The 19307-nt window shown below is 40.1% G+C and overlaps 1 protein-coding gene across 1 annotated transcript in view; it reads left to right on the top strand.

Moving 5' to 3' along the window:
- NNT (nicotinamide nucleotide transhydrogenase) overlaps window positions 1-19307 on the top strand; it is a 185687-nt gene that overhangs the window by 140083 nt on the left and 26297 nt on the right. The gene's annotated exons all lie outside the window — the stretch shown is intronic.

Raw genomic sequence — 19307 nt, 5'->3', positions numbered from 1 at the left:
AACATCATATGCATGTGAATGCTGGACAGTGAATAAGGAAGATCATGTGAGAATTGATGCCTTTGAATTGTTGTGTGAGTGAACAATATTGAATATACCATGTACTCCCAGAAGAACGAACCAATCTGTCTTGAAAGAAGTACGGCAGGAATGCTCCTTAGAAGCAAGGATGATGAGACTTTCTCTCACATGATATGAACATGCTGTTGAAGAGACCAGTCCCTGGAAAAGGACTTCATGCTTGGTAAAACAGAGGGTCAGTGTGTTAGGCTCGGTTCTCTAGAGAAGCAAAACCAGTAAAGCTTATATATAGAGAAAGAGAAATTTATCTTTGGAAAATAGAGCACACAGTTTTAGAAGCTAGAAAGTCCCAAGTTCTTGGATTAAATGTCAAGCTGGAGGCTTTTCCTAACTCAGACAGCTGCAGGGGCTGATGAGCTCAAGATTGGAGGTAGTAGTATATGGGCTGTTGACTCTAACGAATGACGAATCCAAGATCTCCAGGCTGAATGGTGGATTGTTCACTGATGGGCAGTTGTAGGCAGCACAACAGGATCCCAGTCCACAGAAGAGTGTCTCTTTTTCCCAGGATGTCCATAAATATATTGGAAGCAGGCCACACCCCTGGAGAAACTCCCTTTCAATGGATTGGCTGCTTAAAACATATACATCTGGTCCCATCATGGGAATAACCCACATCACAGCTGTTTAAACCGCATAGAATTGCGGTCCTGCCAAGTTGACACACAGCTCCAACTATCATAGTTAGCAAAAAAGAGGCCAGACCCTCAATAAAATGGAAAGACACAGTGGGCTCAAACAGCAATGGTTGTGAAAATGGCTCAAAATCAGGCAGTGTTTCGTTGTGTTGTACATAGGGTCGCTATGAGTTGGAACTTATTCGACAGCACCTAACAACAACACAACAACAACATGTTTTTGTGTAACATAGGTATAAGTTTAAATATATGTTATTTTTGCTAAGAGATCCATTCTTCGAAGATGAAATATTTTGTCCATCTAATTCTGGTTCCCTTCTCATATATTAAATATAATTTAGATGAACAAAGAATCAGTCTTCTTGGATTTGTTATGTTCTTGGTTGGAGGAAAAGCCAGGGCAGGCAAATTTGTAAAGTAATAGAGGTACATGCTTCTAAAGAGAATAGAAATTAGGCCAAATAAATATATAATACAGTATTTGTGTAAACAAATAGTCATAATTTAGCAGTTTCATGTCAGCTTTATTAATTTATTTTTAGACATGATCATTCATTCATTCATTTATTCACTGACCAAATATTTATATAGTGCCTACTTTGTGCCCTCAATGAGATGGATTGACAGTGGCAGTGGTGATGGGCTCGAGTATAGCAAGGATCGTGGAGTTGGTGCAGGGCCGAGCGGTGTTTCATTTTGCTGTGTGTAGGGTCACTATGAAGGAAGGTTGGGCAATCCTACTTCCGTAGTGATACTGCCTTGGAAACCCAAGGAGGGGTCGCTATGAGTCGGGGCCGACTCGACGGCAAACAACAACAACAACAACAACAGGGTCACTATGAGTTGGAGATGACTCGATGGCCTCTAACAACAACAACAACTTTGTCCCAGGCATTGTTCTTGGTCATGAAGATATATGAGATAAAAATTGCTAACCCTGGGGAGCTTACGATCTCTGGGAGGTTAGTTAATACGCTGCTTGTAAATTGTAGACGCTATAACCCTGTATTGTCTCCAGTTCAGATGATATTGAAATGGGGAAGAATATCTACATCCTAGGTTATTGTGGCATAGTTTCAGTGTTCCAACTGGTACTACACTATTTGGTGATGAATTAGCCAGTGCTTCTGATTTTCTGAAAGAATATAGTGTTTCTATGCACTGAACCTGGCTTCTTAAACATGGTGGCAGTAGGATGGGCGTTCAGTGGTTGACATGCTTGGCTGCTAACAGAAAGTTTGAGGGTTCAGATCCAGCAAGAGGCACTTTGGGAAAAGGCCTGGTGATCTACTTCTGAAAAATCAGCCACTGCAAACCCTATGGAGCTCAGTTCAACCCTGACATATGTGAGGTCACCGTGAGTGAGTATTGACTCAATAGTGACTGGTTTTACCTAGATGTGGTTCTGTGATAGAAGAGCCAGGTTAGCACACAGTCTATAACTAAGCTCCGCAGAGTGGAAAAGATGGCATTGTGGCTTGGTTCTATGGAGGACACCCTTGCTGTTTTCCCTAGATCAGTTGACCTGGTCCTCTTTACATGACTTTGTCTCTTTGGGTGGCTTCAGTGTCACAGGTCACACATACAGTTGGAAAATGTGACCTTAGTTTTCTGTCCAGCATTTCCTCACTTACATTCATAGAATAGGTTCTGTTCTTTTGTGTCAGAAAAATTGTGCCCCTAGAACATTTTGGTAAGCTCTGTAGCTTTCATAATTTCGTTTTCTGAAGAAGGGAGGGCCGTAGATGAGCAACAGATTTCAGACTCAGAGAGCAGGTTAGTTCTTACTTGTCTTCAAAAAAGGGAAGCGTGGAACATAATGTTCTCTAATTCTGGCTGCTGGAAAGTCCTTGGAAATTAAATGAATATTTTTTTTCCCTTCACTCAGAGTCGTCTGAGTGAGTTGGTCTAAACCATTGCTTCTAAGGAGGACTTTCACAATATTACGAAGTTGACCGTTAGTCTTTTTGCCTAAGAAGCTTAGCCAGAGAAGTTGATAACCTTTCTTATTAGTCATTTGTGGTGAACAGCAGCTGTTTTATCAGGAAGCTTTTTCCCCATGTCATTACCATGTTTCTATACAAATGGATGGGCTAACCCCAGCCAGCTGGTCCCCAGCCTTTTCACCACCAGGGATAATTTATGTCACATGTACCTGGCTGGCCTCATGTTCTAAAAGATTTTATTCCAAACTGCAGAGACTTTTCCTTGGGCCTTCAATAAATGACCTATAACTGTCAATTAGAAGTTCTGATAAGGATGCGATAAAGCCAAAGAAGCCTGCTTTTTCAGTTATCGTGTCATATTTTTCACAGGTAAAATTAATTTAAATAATATTGACAATAGTAACAACTCCTCTTATTACCTTGATGTACTCTCCTCAGAATGGTGGATTGCTGCATGAAACAGAACACCAAAGGTCCTTAAGGTGCATCGCATACCAGGGCCTCCTTATACGTCTGCAGTGGATTCCTCAGCCTGGTATGCGACAGAGAATAGTGCATGCACAATTAGTATAATTCTAAATAAAGGACTTTTCCTTTTAAAGCAGATTCAAGATCCATTTTAACCCTTGCGTTTCTATTGATTAATAAATACTTGTTTTAAGATAGGAGGAGTAAGTAGGTGTTTGAAAAAGGAGCCATCTTTTTCTGCCCTCCGCATTATATCTTTTTCATAGTTAATTTGTCAGCCTCCTAGGAGCTTACCCACGGCTGTCAAGTTGATTCTGACTCATAGCGACTCCCATTGGATTTCCGAGGCAGTAAATCTTTATGTGAGTCGATTGCCCAGTCTTGATTCCGCAGAGTGGCTGGTGGGTTTGAAACCACCAACCTTAGAAGAACATATTTAGGAAAATTGTGTGAGGATAGTATTTGGAAGGCAGAACTCCATGATACTACCAATATATCTTGCTCTGTATACAGTGTATTTTAACATATAAAACACAGTAAACTAAGGAAGATTAACCCTTTGAATCTTTTGAGTATGGAAATAAATTTTGCACAGTGACTCCAAAAACCTGTAGCCAAATAGTTGAAGGTTATAAAGGTCCTTTTTTTTTTTTTTGAAATATCTATATTTCCATTTTATGATTTGTAATAGGAAGATACTGTAAAATGGGGAAAACACTCTTAAGTACCTTAGGAAGAGGCCTAGTTGTCCCTATAGTTTCTTTGTCTTATTGCTGGATTAGGATGGTTGGCTGTTCCCCATGATTTATTGGTGAGCTAAATCTGGGTATTTCCATAATGCAAGAAAAAAATGTAGTTTATTTGAACAGTTGTAATTGGACTCGTGGTGAAAGAAAGTTTTATGCTTTTTAACATGTCCATGAACAATTGCTTCAATGCACCCTGGTTAGAACATACTGTCTTCACGATCATGTGGTATGTAAAACATGTGGTATCTGAAATCTAACGTGAGGTTCTGAAAAATTGTAAGAATGAGATTCATATCATCAGTTATTATAAAAGGGCCTTTTAAAAATACAGTGTTTACTGAATTGTTCCTTTCCCAAATTTTACCTCATTCACTTGGGATTCATGAATAGTTCTTAGATACACTCTGATTTCTTTATACTCTTTCCTGGTTAATTTAAAAGACTCTGAAGAGAGGTCTTAAAAATTTGTGAGCAGCCATCTAAGGTGCAACTATTGGTCTCTCCATGTCTGGAACAAAGATGAGTGAAGAAAATCAGAGATGCATGGGAAAAATAAGTCCAGAGGACTGATGGACCATGTGAACCCCAGCCTCCACAACCTTGAGACCAGAAGAATTAGAAGATACCTAGCTACTACTGGTGATTGCTATGAAAGGGGTCATAAGAGGAGGTCCTGGATGGAGTGGCAGAAAAATTTGGAACAAAACACAAAATCATAAAAAGAGGCTTACTGGTTGGATAGAGACTGGTGGAACCCCTGAAACTATGGCCCTTAAACACCCTTTAATCCTGGAACCAAACTCACTTCCTGTGGCTTAACTTTCAGCCAAGTAATAGATAGGCCGATAAGGTGAACAACACCACCAGGGAGGTACGGACTCCTGAGAACAACCAACATAGTGTAACCTATTTAACACTATGTCTGTATATAGACTAAGTCAGACTTGAAAGAAGGAAGGGGCCATCTGCAGTGGCGATCAAAAGGGCAGCATTTGCCCAAGGATAAAGCTAAGGCAGAAAGAGATGGGGAAGAACAAATAGAAATGGTAACACAGGGAGGAAGTTGGAAGAGTGCTGTTATTGCATTATGTACAGTGTGGGGATGGCAATTAATGTCATGAATCAAAATGTGTAACAATAGTTGAATGTAAACCCAATTTGATATGTAAACTTTCACCCAAAGCAGTAAAAAGATAAATAAAAAAAAGGCCCTGAAGGTCTGGACTTTTTACTTTAGCAGATTATTCAACTATTTTGAACTGTACCTGGGACTATTCTTATTTGATGACTGAGGACTTAGCTTTTTTATTTACATAGTGTTACATGAAAGACTTTATCATTTTCATATATGAGAGAGAAACATAGCAAAACATGTTGAAATTTTTCCTCCTTCAAGATACTGAAGTGATTACTATGGCTTAATGGCATTTGCTGTATCTTTCAATTGAGGAAACAATACTTTTTTTCCTAACAGTATCTGTTGAAGCATTAGAAGTGATAATCGCCTTTTGAAATTTCATAGTAAATGTGTATTTGAATATTTGTTATGGTGAAATTCCCCATGTGTCTAATATTCGTAACTTTGGGCCTCAGTGTACATGCACGGTATAATTTATCCAGTCTTTTGATGTAGTTGTGAGTACAAATAATTTCTGGCTTTTATTGGACTGTATTGATATTTACTAGGAATTAAAGGTGAAAATGAGAAAACCAACCTACAAAATGAACCAACATTGTTTTTTAGGTGACAGTGTGTGATTTTTGGCATATAAAATGATTATTAAAAAATACAGATGCGTATGATAATATGTTTGAAAATAATGCTATAATTTCAGCTTGTACAAACAGATTGTTTCAGCATAAAAACATGTGTTATGTGTGCCAGGTATTGGTCTAAAGTGCTTTTGAAAAGCCTTTTTATGAACTATCTCCCTGAAATCTCATAATAACCTTCTGAAGATGTTATCCCTTCCATTGCACACATAAGGAAATGGAGGCATGCAGAAATCCCATTGCCATCAAGTTGGTTCTGATTCATAGTGACCCTGTAAGACAGAGTAGAACTACTGCACAGAGTTTTCAAGGCTGTAAATTTTTTTGGAAGCAGACTGCCACATCTTTCTCCCACAGAGTGGCTGGTGGATTCAAACTGCCAGTCTTTTGGTTAGCAGCTGATCACATAACCAGTGCACAACCAGGGCTTCTGCACACACAAATAAATCATTCACATGCTTTGAACCCAGGTGGTGTCACTCTAGAGCTCTTAACTGCTGTTTCTCTGAATCATTTCTCTGAAAAGAGGCAGAATTTGAGTCAATATTCCTTATAAAGCACACTATGTGGAATTGTTTCAACTCCTTCCTTCTCGCCTGCCTCCCTTTAATCGAGACCCGGAACTAGAGTGCTGGTACTATGGGAACTGGTAAATAAGACGTGATTTCTGTACTCAAGGAGCTCCCAGTTTGGAGAGCACAGTTAGGGTAACCAGGTACTATGATGCAGTGTGGTAAGGTGGTGTCTGTTAGGTGCTGTCATGTCAGCTTCGACCCATAGTGCTCCTGTGTAAACAGAAACACTGCCTGGTCCTGCGCCATTCTCACAGTCTTTGCTAGGCTTGAGCCCGTTGTTGCAGCCACTGTGTCAGTCTATCTATCTCGTTGAGGGTCTTTTTTTCGTTGACCCTCTACTTTACCAAGTCTTTCTCCAGGTACTGTTCCTCCTGATAACATGTCATCCTCACATCTAAAGAACACTCTGGTTGTACTTCTGACAAGGCAGAATGGTTCATTCCTCTGGCTGTCCATGGTGTATTCAATATTCTTTGCCAACACCATAATTCAAAGGTATCAATTCTTCTTTTGTCTTCTTTATTCATTGTCCAGCTTTCATATGCACATGAAGTAATTGAAAATACCATGGCTTAGGACAGGCACACTTGGTCCTTAGTCCTCAAAGGGACATCTTTGCTTTATAACATTTTAAAGAGATCTCTTGCGGTCGATTTGCCCAGTGGAATGTGTTGTTTGAATTCTTGACTGCTGCTTCCATCAACATCGATTGTGGATCCGAGTAAAATGAAATCCTTGACAACTTCAGTCATTTCTCCATTTATTGTTATCTTGCTTATTGGTTGAGTATTAGGATTTTTTTTTTCTTCTTTATGTTGAGGTGTAATCTGTAGTGAAGGCTTTGTCTTTGTAAGTGCTTTGTAAATCAGTAAGTGCTTCACATCGTCTTTGTTTTCAGCAAGCAATGTTGTATCATCTGTGTATTGCAGGTTGTTCATAGTTCTTCCTCCAATCCTGTTGCTGCCTTCTTCTTCGTACAGTCCAGCTTCTTGGCAGTTGACAGAAGTAGTACTAGTGTATCAACTCAGATTAATGAATCTGTCTCTACTTCACCACAGAAAATAAGCTCGAAAGTTCCCTAGGTAGTGCATTTGTTTTAAATCGTTAACAGAAAATTTAAGAAACGTATTTTTTTTTTTATTAAGGTACAGTTCACAAACAGTACAGTGCACAGATCGTAAACATACAGCTCAATGTAATATGTATAACAGAACATTTGCTGCTTCAGCCTTCTTCATGTGTACAGTTCAGTGACATTAATTACATTTATGATATTCAGCCATCACCATTATTAGTTTCCAAATATTCCCCCCACCTGTAACAGAAGCTCAGCATCCCTAAGCAATGAGTCCACCTTTTCCCCTCCTGACTGTCTCTTATAACCACTAACAAACTTTGGTCTGTAGACACTTGCCTATTTCTGATACTTTATATGTATGGAATCATACAACATTTGTCCTTTGGTAACTGACTGACTTCACTCAGCATATGTTTTCAAGGTTCATCCATGTTGTAGTATGTGTCAGAACTTCAGTTTTCTTTATGACTGAGTAGTATTCCATTGTATGTTTGTGCCACATTTTCTTTATCCATTCACCTGTTGATAGACATTTATGGTGTTTCTATATTATGGTATTGTGAATAGTGCTGCAGTGAACATTGGAATATGAATATCTGTTTGTGCTCCTAAAACAAACAAACAAAGAAAACTCATTGCCATTGAGTCAATTCAACTCATAGTAACCCCTCCTTGGGTTTCCGAGGAAGCATCTCTATGGAAGTAGATTGCCCAGTCTTCCTTCTGAGGAGTGGGTGGTGGGTTTGAACTGCCAGCCTTCTGGTTAGCAGTCAAATGCCTTAGGCACTATGCCAGTAGAGCTCCCATTTGTTTGTGCGACTGCTTTCAATTCTTTTTGGGTATATGCCTTAGAGTGGAATTGCTTGATCATATGGTAATTCTTTGTTTAACTTTTTGAGGAACTGCCAAACTATTTTCTATAGCAGCTGTACCATTTTACAATCCTATCAGCAATAGATGAGTGTTTTGATCTTACCATATCTTTGCCAATACCTGTTGCTTTCTCTGTTTTTAATCCTAGACATCTTAGTAGGTGTGAAGTGATATGTTAGTTTTGATTTGCATATCCCTGCAGGAAGAATATGTGACAGTCTGCTTCTGTAGAGATTACAGACTGGAGAACCCTATATGGCAGTTTTACTCTGTCCTATATGGCCACTATCTTAGGCTGGGTTCTCTACAGAAGCAAAGCCAGTAAAGCTTATGTGTGTGTATGTGTGCATATATATATATATACACACATACATACATACATGTATATATACACATGCATACATAGATAAACATATACATACATACATACATACATATATATATACATAAGGAGATTTATTTCAAAGAAATGGCTCATGAGGTTGTAAAAGCTGGTAAGTCCCTAATCCGTGGGTCAGATGTCAGGCTGGAGGCATCTCCTGACTCCCGTAGGTGCAGGGGCTGACAAACCCAAGATCGTCAGTCAGCTGGCAGGCTGCTGGCTCCCAGTCTGTGGAGGCTGATGAATCCAAGATAGGCAGGTAAGATGGTCAGCTGCTGGCTCACTGGCTTGTAGGCTAATGAATCTGAAGATCAGCAGGCCGTATAGCAGGCTGCTGGCTCAAGTCCAAAGAGTGGGAGGTCAGCTGATGATGATGACCAGATGTGAGATGCAGATTGAGCAAAAAGCCAGAGAGCTTTAGCCAGGATGTCCACATGTATTGGAAGCAGGCCACACACTTGATGAAACACCCTTCAGCTGACTGGTTGCTCTTAGCAGATGTCATCATAGAAGTGATTACGTTATATTAGATCTCATCATGGGTGATAGCTACATCTGCCAAACCACTCATTATTGTGGCCCAGCCAAGTTGACACACTGCCTCAGCCATCACAGTCACTATGCATTGGTGTCAGCTTGATGGCAGTGGGTTTTGTTTTTTTGGTTTAATGACATTGAACATCTTTTCATGTGCTTGTTGGCCATTTGTATTCTTCCTTTGTGAAATGTCTGTTCAAGTCCTTTGCCCATTTTTGATTGGATTATTTGTTTTTCTCTTGTTAAGTTGTAGAAGTTACTTATATAGTCTCAATATTAAATAACTGTCAGATAGATAGTTCCCAAAGCTTTTCTCCCAGTTTGTATTTGCTCTTCACTATGTTCATAAATTCCTTCGATGAGCACGTCTTCAGTTTTCATGAGGTCTCACCTACCTATTTTGTCTTTTGTTGCTTGTGCTTGCAGTGTCTTCTAAGAACCTGTTGTTAAAAATTAAGTTCTGACACATTACCCTTATGTTTTAATCTAAGAATTTTATGGTTTTACCACTTACATTTAGGTGTTTGATCCATTTTGAGTTAGTTTTTGTGTATGGTGTGATATACAGGTCCAATTTTATTTATTTGTGGAAATTTAGGTTTCCCAACACTGCTTAGTAAAGAGACTACTCTTTCTCTATCGGTTGCACTCAACACCCTTGGCAAAAATCAGTTGACATTTGGGTTTATTTCTGGACTCTAAATTCTACTCCATTGGTCTCTACCTATCATTATGCCCGAAACATACTGGACTACTATGGCTTTTAAATGTTTTGAGTCAGGAAGTGTTAGCCCTCCAACTTTGTTCTTATGTCTCCTGTGCACTGGGGGCAGTCCCCGATTTCTGGCTCTGAAATGAAAAGCATAGATCTCCTGGATGGACTGTTCAGGATCCCTTACCTCTCCCCCTCCCATTGTGTCAGAGGGATGGCCCTAGTGGCCCAGGAGCCCCTGCGCCACTGGCTGGCACGTACCTTTTAGTGAACAGGGGAGGAAAAATCCCTCTGCATTAGTTTGGAATGTTGATTTGAAATTGATACAGTTGAAATATAAATTGGCATTAGAAAAAAACCCAGCTAATTAATAATGCAATTTGATATCTTAGACGTATTACTAAGAATGTGTATAAAGTGAATGACTTTTTCAAACTAAAATTTTTATTTTAAGGTGAATTCTCTTAGAAATTACTTAGTTCTCATATAAAAAATAATCACATCAGAGCCAAAGAATTTAATTTCAGTTCCTCTGCCTTTGTTGGGGGGGACAGTCTCTGTGTTTTTTGTTCTCTCATATGGTATTTAGAACACTGAGTAATAATATTCTGTCAGTACCCGTGTGTACTTAATGGTGTGTTTAAAATACATAGTAAATTACAATTTTAATTTAAGTTCTTGGCTGAGATCTGGATTGTTAACACTTGTAATCTATTTCTTTAGGTATTTTCCATAAAGTATTAGCTGGAGGGAAAACAAAGAGAAATATGGATTTCATCTATTTAATTAAATGTCCACTGCCCAAAGTACACCAAAACCAGTCCCACTGCCATTGAGTCTGTTCTGACTTATAGTGACCCTGTAGGACAGAGCAGAACTGCCCCATAGGGTAAATCTTTACAGAAGCAGACTGCCACATCTTTTCTCCCTTAGAGTGGCTGGTGGGTTTGAATTGCTGAACTGTTGGTTAGTAGCTGAATGCTTTAATCATTATGCCACCAGGGCTCTTGGTCAAAGTATATAGATAGCAGCTGTATATCTAACAACTCCCTTCTGTCTAATTATTGATCATTTTTTTTAGAGTAGTTATCAGAGAAGACATTAGAAGTCTCATAAAATTTTGTCTTTTCTCTGTTGAGATGAGTGTAAGGGAGCAGGAGCAAGCTGCTTTGGGTTCTTTTTAGACCATGCAGATAACCCTGCTCCTTATCAAAAGTCACCCCAATTTAAACATCCACTGATGACTTTTTACCTGAACCAGTCTTTATTATGATCGTTACAAAATAGTGATTTTTTTAACCTCTTCACACGTGTTAGGGGAAATGGTAATTCAGTGGTGTGGTAGTTCAGTTTGTGTGTCAACTTGGCTGGGCCTGGTTGAGTGGCTGGGCAGCTGGATGTAGTATTCCCCATGAGACTGGTAATCAACTCCATGGTGGAATCTGCTGTGAGAAGCTGAGTAGCTGCCTTAGGGATGTGGTCTGCTTCTTATATATAAGGAGAAGCCTTGGGGAATGGTCTCTAGCTTATGGCACACTTGGACTCTGCATGCAGCCATGTTGCTCACATGCTCTGCCAACCTTGGGACTTAGAATGAACTTGAATGAATGGCCTACCATGTGTTTTGGTAACATCAAGACTGTGCCATTTGTTTTTTTGTCAACTTTGGGCTTGTTAGCCTCAGCAGCCAGTAGCTGCCTGAGTGAAGAAACGCCTCTAGCTTCACAAGAGGCAAAGCTGAAGCCCAAGGTTGAGGGGCTTTCACACAGCCTCTAGAGCCTGGCATTTGAACTTGGACTTAAAGCTTCCAAATTGTAAGAAAAAACTCCTGTTGTTAAGGCCATCCCATTTGTGGTATATTCTTGTCAGAGTGGCATTAGGTAGCCAAAACAGAATATGGTACTGAGAGAGTGGGGTGCTGCCCTGACAGATACCTAAAATGTGGAAACAGGAGTGGAGTGTGTCCTTAACCTGAGACCCTGGCAGAGAGACCCCAGCGTACAGCATGAGAGACAGCACGAGCAGAGCTAAGAGACTGGTGTGAGAGATGACAGGAGCAGAGCCGAGAGAACCAGCATGAGAGACAGCAGTAGCAGAGCCCAGAGACCAGCATTAAACAGCAACAGGCTTACCAGCCCATGGAGGAGAAAGCTGCTTGCCATTGGGCAGGCAGCTTCCTGGCAGAGTGGGTTGCCTTCAGGCGTTACTTGGTAGAAGAGAGCAGCATAAAATGGAGTAGCAGTTTGGCCGGCCCATAGAGCAAGAAAGTTAAGTGCTTTTAGGGCAGGACCATTTCCTGTGGAGTGGGTTGCCTTAGGCATTAATTATTAGAAGTGGAGAGACCAAGAAAACAGGAAGCAGAGCTGCCTCAGCCTCAAAGGGTTGGACCATGGTCTCTGGGGTTGGAACCACCACAGTCCCCTAGGTTTCAAAGACTTAGACCTTCGACAGCTTGGTTCTGGAGTGTGGGACTGCTTGTTCATATGAGCTAGTGGGATGGAGTCATAGCGGCTGCCCAAGAGAGAGTGGGCAGGGCTACCATGCCCAAGCGGTAGAGGAAGGGGGCCCACCAGTCCAAGGGGGTGAGGTCGCCACTCAGGAACTAGGGGATTAGAGCTACCCAGTAAAGGAGATCTGTGCAGGTGCCAAGTTGATAAGGGGTGGAATCGTAGTTCAGTTTGTGTGTTAACTTGGCTGGGCCTGGTTGAGTAACTGGGCAGCTGGATGTTAAGGCCATCCCATTTGTGGTATGTTCTTGTCAGAGCAGCGCTAGGTAACCAGAACAACTGGCAAAATTCTCAACTACCTTGAGGGAGACCCAGGAGCTCTGGTAGTATGGTGTTTAAAGCATTTGAGTGTTAAGCAAAAGGTTGGTGGTTTGAATCCACCAGCTGCTACACAGCAGAAAGACAAGACAGTTTGCTTATGTAAAGATTTACACCCTGGAAAATCCTATTGGGGAGTTCTCCTCTGTCCTATAGGAACTCTATGAGTGGGTCTTTTGGTTTTGTGGGAGACCCAGGGTTGATTTGTGAGCAACACGTTTCGAGTGCAACCACCACCTGTCTGTCAGTGGAGGCTGGTATGGTGCTGAACAGGTCTCTGCAGAGCTCCTAGCCTAAGACAGGCTGGACTGAAATGCATGGCTATGTGCTTCTGAAGAGTTAATGAATGAAAGCTCAATGGAGCACAGTAAACCCCAAACCAAACCCACTGCTATTGAGTCTATCCCGACTCATAGCGACCCCCATTGGGTTTCTAAGGCGGCAAATCTTTATGGAAGTAGAATGCCCCATCTTCCTTCCGAGGAGTGGCTGGTGGATTTGAACCGCCACCCTTCTGGTTAGTAGTCAGATGCCTTAGGCACTGCACCATCAGAGGTCCTTTGTATGGAGCACAGTAGTCCAGTCTGATTGTGCATGGGGTCCCTATGTGTGTGGGGCCTACTCAGCAGCAGCTAACAATAACAACAGCCACGTGTATCATTTGATGATACTTATCAACACTGAGTCTAAGGCACTTGACTGCTAACCAGAAGGCTGGAGGTTCAAACCCACCAGCCACTCCTTGGAAGGAAGATGGGGCAATCTACTTCCATGGTGATACTGCCTCGGAAACCCAAGGAGGGATCGCTATGAGTCGGGTCCGACTTGATAGCACATAACAACAACATCAACACTGTAACACTATAAGGAAGAGTGTTCACTATTTCATTTATATGTGTATTTACTTACAATTTATTATCAGTATCAACTCATGGATTTCCACTTTCCTAAATGGATTATAGTCATTACTGTTCTTATTTATTTTGGTGGTCAAATCACTTTTTTTATGTTTACACACTTCAGTGTCACGTGTGCTTTTAAAGAGACATGCCCCTGTCACTCTCATGTGCATTTTGCTTTGCATTTTGTCTCTTTATGAGAGGATTGCACAAATTAAGCCCTTTCCTCCTTTATATTTGCATTATTACACATGATGAACTTTACCTTCTCCAAGTCTGTGTTACCATTTTCTTACTGCTTCTGTTAATATCCATGAACCTAAAGGGTTATCCCTGTTGCAGAAGACAGGGTTAAATGTGCTGAGCTGCAACTGGCATAACATACTACATGCATCCTACTTTGGCAAGAAGCAATTGGGGTCTTAAAAGCTTGCAAGTGGCCATCTAGATGCAACAATGGGTCTCCCTTCATCCAGAGCAAAAGAAGGAGGAAGAAAACCAAAGACACAGGGAAACAATTAGATCCATGCGATCCTCAGCCTATACAACTATGAGACCAGAAGAACTAGATGGTGCCTGGCTACCACTGTAACTACTCAGAGGGTGATCTATTGCAGGAGATCCAGGATAGAGTGGAAGAACAATGTGGAACAAAACTCAAAATTATTTAAAAGAAAAAAAAAAGGACCAAGTTTACTGGTCTGATAGAGCCCAGTGGAACCTCTGAGACTATGGCCCCTACCAAAAAAAGAAAACAGCCAAACTCACTGTCATCGAGTCGGATCTGACTCACAGCGACCCCTCCTTGGATTTCTGAGGCATTATCCCTACAGAAGTAGATTGCCCAGTCTTCCCTTTATGTCTGGAATTGAACCCACTCCAGTGGCTTCCAGCCAAAGAAAAGACAGGCATATCAGCTGAACATTTACACTAGGTAGATACACTCCTGGGAGAGAACAATCATGGGACAATAGAAGGGCTGTGTATACACAGGGAGACAGCTCAGGGGGCAGGAGTGCATGGGAGGGAAGGACATAGGGAAGAGGTAACTATGGGGAGGAAGTGAGAGGGGAGCTGTTGCATTGTGGGAAATTACAGTCAATGTCATGAGACAAAGTGTATGTGAGCTGCTGTATGGAAAGTGAATTTGCTCTAAACTTTCACCCAAATCACAATAAAAATTAAAAAAAAAAAAAAAAGTGCTGTACTGAAGACATGGTGCTGGTTCACAAACCAGCACCTTTGAAGCTTCTGTTCATAATATCTTTTCATAAATTGATGGCAGTCGGCAGAGCCAGGAATGCATTTTGCTTATTCTTCTACACTATGTTTTCTTTCTAAGTCTTCTTTATATTCATGCTTAAAAATGCATATTAAAAATGTAATCATGTTCGTATTTGATATTTAGTGATGTTGTTGTTAGGTGCTGTTACGTCAGTTTTCAACTCATAGCAACCCCCTGTGACAAAGTAGAACTGCCCCAAGGGGTTTTCTAGGCTGTAATCTGTATAAGCAGATTCCAGGTCTTTCTGTCACAGAGCGGCTAGGTGGGTTCAAATCTCCAGTCTTTCAGTTAGCAGCTGTGTGCGTAACCATTGAACCATCAAGACTTCTTAGTGGTAACACCTGTTTAATGAGCATGTACATTGATGCTTGAAGTTTTTTTGAAAATTTTTAATCTATTGCCACTGTAAAAATATTAATGATGCTTTAGTAGATACCTCAACCAGAGAGACCATGAAACATTTTGGAAATGCTTTTTTTAGGGTAGTTTGACTGCAGGTGCAGTAGTACTGAATATCGCTTATGTCACTACATGAACAGTATAAAAATAAATTGTCAGTGTTTTCCCTCATTTCTCTCACTATTACAAGTGATAGAAAATTATGACTTGTATATATTATCACATTTAGGATGCTGTGTGTTTCTAGAGAATGTTTTTCCGTTTTCACCATGGTATGAACCATCTGTAATATTCCCAAAAATGATAGGAGAATTTTTGGTTGAAGAACTTAAAACTTTATGATATGGTGAACTTGACTGACCGTGGTCTGGAGTAAACTAATGCATGCTTTAACTTTTACTTTCACTAAAATAAAAGTACGCATAGTCCACTGAGGGAAGCGATTATGAATTCATTTGAAAAATAATCTTAAATTATTAACAATTCATTCTATACAATGAATTTCCATTTATTATCCTTAATAGTTTTTCAGAATCTATTTTTCTTAAACTGAAAAGGTACTTGTTCTTTGCTTTGTTGTAGATAATGTGCTTATCTAAGAGGCTGTTTTTTTCTCTATTTGACCCTGGAAATATTTAATGCATTTCTGATTTTATAGCATATTGTTGTTGTTAGGTGCTGTTGCATTGTCTCTGACTCATAGTGAACCTTGCACAGCAGAACCAAAACCAGCCAGTCTTCTGCCAGCCTCCTGATCCTTGCTATACCTGCAACCATCATTGCAACCACTATGTCTATGGATTTTGTTGAGGGCCTTCCCCTTCTTTGTTGTCCCTCCACATCACCAAGCATGATATCCTTCTCCAGGTAATGTTTCCTTCTGACAATATGACCAAAATGGATGAGACAGTCTGGCCATTCTCACTTCCAAGGAGCATTCTGGCTGCACTTCTTCCAGGACAGATTTGTTAGTCCTTTTAGTAACCCATGGTACTGTTAACATTCTTCTCCAACACCACAACTCAAAAGTATCACCTCTTCTTTGGTGTTCCTTATTCATTGTCCAGCTCTCACATGCGTGAGAGGAGAATGAAAATACCTGGCTTGGGTTAGGCACACCTTAGTCTTCAAGGAGACATCTTTGCTCTTCAACACTTGAAAGAGGTCTTTTGAAGCAGATTTCCCAAGGCAATATATTGTCTGATGTCTTGACTGCTGCTTCCATTGGTGTTGATTGTAGAACCAAATAATATGAAGTCCTTGACAACTTCAGTCTTTTCTCCATCCATTGTGAAGCTGTTTTTTGGACCAGTTGTGAGGATTTCTGTTTTCTTTATGTTGAGATATAATCCATATTGCTGACTGTAGTCTTTAATCTTCATCAATAAGTGCTTCAAGTCATCCTCACTTTCAGCAAGCAAAGGTGTGTTATCAGCATATCGCAGGATGTTAATGATTCTTCCTTCAATCCTGATGCTACGTTCTTCATGTAGTCCAGCTTCTCGGATTATTTGCTCAGCATACAAGTTGAATAAGTATGGTGAAAGGATACAACTTTGACACACTCCCTTCTTGATTTTGAACCATGCAGTAGTATCCCTTGTTCCGTTCGAATTACAGCCTCCTGATCTATGTACAAGTTCCTCATGAATTCAGTTAAGTGTTCTGAATTCCCATTCTTCTCAATGTTATCCATAATTTGCTATGATCCACACCATCAAATGCTTTTGCATAGTCAATAAAACATATGTAAACATCTTTCTGATATTCTTTGCTTTCAGCTGAGATCCACCTGACATCAGCAATGATATCCCTGTTCCACATCCTCTTCTGAATCCAGCTTGCATTTCTGTATGCTCTCTGTCAATATATTGCTGCAACCGTTTTTGAATTATCTTCAGTAAGATTTTACTTGTATGTGATATTAGTGATATTGTTCGATAATTTCCACATTCTGTGGGATCACATTTCTTTGGAATGGGTACAAATACAGATCTTTTCCAGTCAGTTGGCTAGGTAGCTGTCTTCCAGATCTCTTGGCATAACCAAGTGAGTGCCTCCAGTGGGGCATCCATTTGTTGAAACATCTCAGTGGGTATTCTGTCTATTCCTGGAGCCTTGTTTTTCACCAGATTCATTCATTGGAGCTCTGACTTCTTCCTTCAATACCATTGGTTCTTGATTATATGCCACCTTCTGAAATGGATGAACATCAACCAATTTTTTGGTACAGTGACTCTGTGTATTCCTTCCATCTTCTTTTGATGCTTCCTGCATCATTCAGTATTTTGCCCATAGAATCTTTCAGTATTGCAACTCAAGGCTTAAATTTTTTCTTCAGTTCTTTCAGCTTGAGAAATACTGAGTGTGCTCTTCCCTTTTGGTTTTCTAGTTTTGGTCCACGTCTTTGCACAGTTCATTATAGTAATTGGCTTTGTCTTTTTGAGCTTTGAAATCTTCTGTTCGTCATATAGCATTGTTGAAATTTCCTGGGAATCTCATTTATTTTCAAAGAACAATATAAATTGGATTCTTGAATTAGAAATCCTTTTTATCACTATATTTAACCTATTCAACAGACATAAGGAGCTCTGGTGGTATAGTGGATAAGGCATTTGGCTACTAACCAGAAAGTTGGTGTTTCAAACCCACCAGCTACTTTGTAGGAGGAAGATGAAGCAGTCTTCTTCCATAAAGATTTATGACCTTGGAAACCCAATGGGGAGCTCTATGAGTTGGAATCACCTTGATGGCAGTTAGTGTCATTTTTGGTTTCTTTATCAGAGAAAACTAGAAAATTTTTAAAACCTCTCCTATACAATAATATAATGTGGGATGTGGGCTTATAATAATATCTAATACTTACTGAGCACTTACTACATGCCATGCATTGTTCTAAATGCTTTACAAATAATACTTGTTTAATCTCACAAGTACTCTAAGGGAAAACTAGGAGTTCTTAAATAACTTGCCTGAGATTGTACACCTGGTTAACATGAGCTGTTAACTATATAATAATACCTCTTAAATAATTGGAGTATACTGAGTGTATTGTGTGGTTGTTAAGAGTTCAGACTCTTGCAGAAAGACCTCTCTTTGAATCCCAGCTTCATTATGTACTGAAAAGTTCTGAAAAGTGCATGTTCTTATCGCTGTTAGGTGCTGTCTAGTTAGTTCTGACTCAGAGTGACCCTATGTACAGCTGAATGAGACAGTGGCTAGTATGCACCATCCTCACAATTGTTGCCTTGTTTGAGCCCATTGTCACAGCCACTATGTCAATCCAAATCCATCTTATTGAAGGTGTTCCTCTTTTTTGCTGACCCTGTACATTACCAAGCATGATGTCCTTCCCCAGGGACTGGTCCCTCCTGATAACATGTACAAAGTACACAAGGTGAAGTGTGACCTCCGTGCTTTTAAGGACCATTCTGGCTGTACATTTCCCAGACAAATTTGTTTCTGGCAGTCAATGGTATACTCAGTAGTCTTAACCCACATCATAATTCAAAGGCATCAATTATTCTTCAGTCTTCCTTATTCATTATCCTGCTTTAACATGTGTATGATTGGGGTGATTGAAAATAACTGTGGCTTGGGTCAGGCACACCTTAGTCCTTAAAGTGACATCTTTGCTTTTTAACATTTGAAGAGGTCTTTTTGCAGCAGATTTGCCCAATGCAATACATTATTTGACTTTTTGACTGCTGCTTCCATGGGAGTCGGTTGTAGATCTAAGTAAATCAAAGCCTTTACAACTTAAATCATTTCTGCGTTTATCATGACATTGCTTACTGGTCCAGTTTAAGAATTTTTGCTATGTTTATGTTGAGATATATTCCATACTGAAGAGTGTAGTCTTTGATTTTCATCTGTAAGTACTTCAAGTTCTCTTCACTTTCAGCAAGCAAGGATATGTCATCTGCATATCAAGGTTGTTAGTGAGTCTTCCTCCATTCTTGATTCTTTGTTGTACTTTATATAGTCCAATATCTTGTATTTTTTGCTCAGCATACAGATTGAATAAGTATGGTGAAAGGATGCAACCCTGAAACACACCTTTCCTGATTTTATTTATTTATTTTTT

The sequence above is a fragment of the Orycteropus afer genome, unplaced genomic scaffold (genome assembly GCF_000298275.1).
Source record: "Orycteropus afer afer isolate SDZICR_OR568_19922 unplaced genomic scaffold, OryAfe1.0 scaffold00425, whole genome shotgun sequence".
NCBI lineage: Eukaryota > Metazoa > Chordata > Mammalia > Tubulidentata > Orycteropodidae > Orycteropus > Orycteropus afer.
The sequence above is the reverse complement of the archived record's forward strand: the minus strand, read 5'-3'. Positions and strand labels throughout refer to the sequence as shown.